The 5,200-nt window shown below is 43.8% G+C and overlaps 1 long non-coding RNA gene across 1 annotated transcript in view; it reads left to right on the top strand.

Moving 5' to 3' along the window:
• LOC110290133 overlaps positions 1-5,200 on the top strand; it is a 30,611-nt gene that overhangs the window by 6,105 nt on the left and 19,306 nt on the right. The window lies entirely within an intron of this gene.

Genomic DNA, 5,200 nt, shown 5'->3' with positions numbered 1-5,200 from the left:
GTTGTGGGTAGCTGGCGAGTGTCAGCCGACCCTGCGCCCTAGCTACCCCGGTGCTTTTCTCGAGAGTCCTGCTTTTAACAATCCCATTTGATGCTGATGTGTTTGTACTCACCCCTCCTCCCATTGCTAGTGACTACCTACTCCTGCTGCAGATGCCCGTGAGCATCCTTAGAATGAAGATTTCTTTGCCCGAGCCCCTTGGAGTCTAACTCAGCCTGTTTGCTACAGGTTTGGCCATAGGTGGTCTTCTTCTTCACACTCCTCTTTCTTCTCCTCTACCCTCTCACCTCCTCCATTCTCCTCTTACTTCTCTTTTTATCTTAAGTGCTGGTGACAGAATCCAGAGCCCTGTACATGCTAGGCTAGCACTTAATCACTAAGCTACACCCTATTGCTTAACAGGCATTTTAATGAATGAGCACCTTGGGGGAGGTCCTTTGCTCAAACACCTTGAGAAAGCCACAGTGAACTGGATGGGCAAAGATGCTACTGCCATATTGGTTCTCGCTCAGAGGGGACAGAGATAACTGCAGCTAAACACTGGGACCTCAGAATGGACTAAAGCCAGATAGTCCATTTTCCTAACTTGTACAAAGCAGATCTTAAGTGTGAACCCACCATCAGCTGCGATAAAACAGGGATTGGGGGTGACCATGAATCTGTATGTATAAGTTGAATTACATGGAACAGCTAAAATTTAACTCATAATGTAATTGACTTTCAGAAATGTCAGTGTATGGTATGATCTAATAACTTCCCAAGTATTTCTAACTTGAAGCTATTTGGCAACCTATTGGTGGATATGATTGGATAAGGCTCTCCAATGGTTGGAGAAAATACCTCATAGCTTTCACTGGCCTTAAAGCAAAAATCGAGGACTTCCACCTTCAAGAAATGAGTCCAATACAACTTCTCAGGTACAACCTCAGGAAAATGTACGGAGCAATTAAAGATACAGGGCCCCCTGACTAATCCTATTTCACACTTTTTTTTTTTTTTTTTTTTTGGAAAGGCTCTATTCTCCAGGAGTAGAGTTCTGCTGCCACCTACTGCTGCATTGTTCTTGTTCTTCTTTTTTTTTAAAAGAGTAATACATTTTTATTTTATTTTTATGGGCATGTTGCTTGCAACTATATCTGAACCACATGTGTGCTCATTGCCCACGAAAACTGGGAGAGGGCATCAGATTCCTTGGAACTGGAGTTACAGATGTTTGCTAGTGGTCACGTGGGTACTAGGACTTGAAGGTGGGTCCTCTGGAAGAGCAGCTGCCTCTCAGCACCTTCTACGTTGTTTGTTCATTGGGTTTGCTCTGCCGTCTTGTCAGGTGATCTTCTAGTCTGGAATTTTGCAGGTGCTAAGTGACAGAGGAGTATGATAACAGGCTGAAAGGGAACCTTAAATTTTTTTTTTTTTTTCAGTTCTGGGAATTGAATCTCCAGCCTCAAACCTGTAAGAAAAGTGCCATAGCCCTCATCTTAAAGTCTATCTTGAAATACACTTATTGTGTCTGGCTGCCTGCATGTGTGGAGGTCAGAGGACATCTTGCAGGAGTCAGTTCTCTCCTTCTACTATGTCTTGGGATGTCAGGTTTACCATCTCATTGGCAGGCTTTGAACCCGTATCTACACCCTGAGTAGCTCTAAGACCAGGCCCAGGTTTATTTACTTACAGCACATATATTTCCTTGAGCTTTTAGCACAGGGTGTGGGGAGAATTGCCTCAGAGAACTCGGCATCGTTCAGTTGAGTACATCATAGCTTTGGGGTTCTGCAGTTCTGAGGAGACTTGCGAAACAAGACTGCCTGGTAGATAGCTGAATGCAAAGCAAAGCTCTGCTCATCTCTTACCTCCCCGCACTCCAGAGGAACCCAGTCTTGCTCTGTTTACAGGTCTATCCCAGTACGTGGTGTGTCTGTCATTTGCCTTCTCCCTTGAACAAGTTGTAACATCCGTTGGTCCCCTCATTAAGGCTTCATAAAATGTTTTACTGCATGCGATCTTAGCTAAAAGACAAGAAGCAGCCAGATTTTGTAAGATTAATGCACGCCCATTTGGTATTAATATGAGCATATCGTTATTATTTTTCAGGATTTGGAAATCTGCCTTTTAGTGTGGATTTATTATTTAGCTTTGGTGGTATGAAATCTGTGATCAGACCTAGTTTTGTATTAAATGTAAAATTTTCTACCTTGACTGCTATAGTTTGGATCTGAAAATGTCCCCTAAAGGACATGTGCTTCAGCCTGAGCAAAATTTGGAGAGAATGGAATTTTTAAGAGGTGAGGACTTGCTGGGCAGTAAGGTGGCACATCATTAACCCTAGCATGCAGGAGGCAGAGAGAGGTCTGTGAGTTCGAGACCAGCCTAGTCTACAGAGTGAGTTCCAGAACAGTCAGGGCTGCACAGAGAAACCCTGTCCTTGAAAAAAAACAGCAGGGGCTGGCGAGATGGCTCAGTGGTTAAGAGTGCCGATTGCTCTTCCAAAGGTCCCGAGTTCAAATCCCAGCAACCACATGGTGGTTCACAACCATCTGTAACGAAATCTAATGCCCTCTTCTGGAGTATCTGAGGACAGCTACAGTGTACTTACATATAATAAATAAATAAATCTTTAAAAAAAAGAAAAAAGAAAAAAAAACAGCAACAAAACAAAAAACAAACAAAAGGTGGGGACTGTTGGAGGAAGGTGGCATTAGAGGTATGCACATGGAGGGGACTCTGAGGCCCACCTTGCTCCTTTGCTCCTTTCTAGCATGTGTGCCGGTCCACCACAGACCCTTGTGCAGCCAGAGGCCCAAAGCAACAACTTTAGCCATGGACTGAATCGTCCCACACCATGAGACATAGTAAACCTTTTTCCCTCTGGCTGCCTCAGGCACTGTGGAGAAAGCACACTCACAGACTATTTTTGTAAGACTGTGTAACACTGTGAGGTACTCTTACCCATGCAAGTCCTAGTATACAAAGTATAGAAATCGGCTGGGAAGATGGCTCAGCTGGGTAAAGAGCCTGCAGCACAAGCATGAGGACCCGAGTTCAAGCCCCAGCACCCATGTAAGCAAGCCAGGCATGGGGCTGGCTGTACCTCCAGCATTGCGGGGGATGACAGCAAGAAAAGTAGACCCCCCCCCCCAGCTCATGAACCAATCTAGCCAAACCTGTGAGCTTCAGATTCAGGGAGAGACCTTGTCTCAAAAAATAAAGGAGGAGATCATTGAGGAAGGCACTGGAAACTGACTTCCAGCCTCTACCTGCATATATGTTGCAGATGTAACTCCAGCATGGTCATCTATGCATGTCTATCTTTAACATGTACATACGGGCATGCATACACATGAATAGATACATGCAAACAAAAAAATTCAATAGAAATATGGAAACAGTCGTTCATAGATGTCTTAGTCAGAGTTTCTATTCCTGCACAAACATCCATGACCAAGAAGCAAGTTGGTGAGGAAAGGGTTTATTCAGCTTACAATTCCATACTGCTGTTTATCATCAAGGAAGTCAGGACTGGAAGTCAAACAGGTCAGGAAGCAGGAGCTGATGCAGAGGCCATGGAGGGATGTTCTTTATTGGCTTGCTTCCCCTGGCTTGCTCAGCCTGCTCTCTTATAGAACCAAGACTACCAGCCCAGAGATGGCACCGCCCACAAGGGGCCTTTCCCCCTTGATCACTAATTGAGAAAATGCCTTACAGTTGGATCTCATGGAGGCATTTCCTCAACTGAAGCTCCTTTCTCTGTGATAACTCCAGCTGTGTCAAGTTGACACACAAAACCAGCCAGTACAATAGAATATACAGTTTACCTAAAAATAGAAGTGGAATGCTAAAAAGTCTTTTTAAAAGGTGATTCTATGATTAACAGTGTTTGGAATTTAGAATTACGGTGGCATCTTTTAAAGCAATTAAATGCTTTACCAGCTTTCACTTTGTACTCAGGGATCCTATGTTTGTTTTACATAGAAAGGCTTCTAACAACATTTTTAATAACCCGGTAACAGAAGCAGCTTTAAAAACAAACAACAGCCTCATAATCCAGAGCTTACAGTCAACTGTAGCTCCAGTCCCAGGGGATCCAATGCACTCTTTTGGCCTCCTAGGGTACCTGGCACACACAAGATACGCAGCCATGAATGTCAGTAAACATCCATACATAGAAACAAAGCATTAGTGGGGGTTGCTAAGAGGAGGGCAGATTGAGCCCACAGGATTGGATTGGAAATGGGGAGAATGGAGACCCCTGTCAATTTTTGTTAGAAATAAATTCATGTGGTCACCTGCTTTTCACTGGGCCTACAGCAGCTATAGAAAACTTTCTCTGGGCTTGTGTGTCAGACTTGAAGCTTCAGGCCAGAAATCATTGCCAAAATTAGGAACAACAGTGAGTCCTCATCTACTGTCTCCTAAGGGCCAAGGTATTCATGATTTTTTTTTTTAATTTCAAATAGAAACTAGCACCTGGTATTTGTTTTCTTCTTGTTATAGCAAGGCCCAGCACCCCAGAGTAATCCTAAGGCACATTAATCTAGTTATTTTATTAGAACCATTGTGATATTTGCATATATACATCATTTCAATTAGGTATTCATTTGTAAAGATACTGTGCATTATACAAGCTGATAAGAAAGTAAAGGAGTGGGGGAAGAGGTATGTCGGTCTGTATCTATATTCATAAAGCTCAAGGCATGTTGCCTTGGTCATAGTTTTATAGCTAAGACACAAATGAGAGTCAGAACTCCGGGTGCTTTTGTGAGATGAGTGTGAGTGCACATTTGTGACCTGAGTTTGGAAAGATGTCATCCATGTCTATTAGCTGGAGTGCAGAGAGCCTGCTCAGCACAGTAAGCTCAGACCTTCCCTCTGTGTCAGTTCTGCCCTCTGCTGCACTGGCTCAAGGGAGCTGGTGGGAGCCAGGCAGGGCTTGCTTGGCACAGCATCCCATGGCACGTGTGGTTGAGTGTGTGGCACTGAATTTGACAACTGTTTCAATCTGTCTCTAAACAAACCTACTCAATTGAAACCTAAGATTATTACCATTTGTTTCTCACTTTTACAACCCCCCCCCAACCCAGTGCATTTTCTCCAAGTCCAGAAGTATTAGAAAGACCCCTTACCAATTCCACGGCAGGAGAAGTCTGAGCACAGTGTGCTTGTGACCATCTGACCACTGCATTTTGATTTTTTTTGAAGTCAG

Source organism: Mus caroli, chromosome 2, assembly GCF_900094665.2.
Source record: "Mus caroli chromosome 2, CAROLI_EIJ_v1.1, whole genome shotgun sequence".
NCBI lineage: Eukaryota > Metazoa > Chordata > Mammalia > Rodentia > Muridae > Mus > Mus caroli.
The sequence above is the reverse complement of the archived record's forward strand: the minus strand, read 5'-3'. Positions and strand labels throughout refer to the sequence as shown.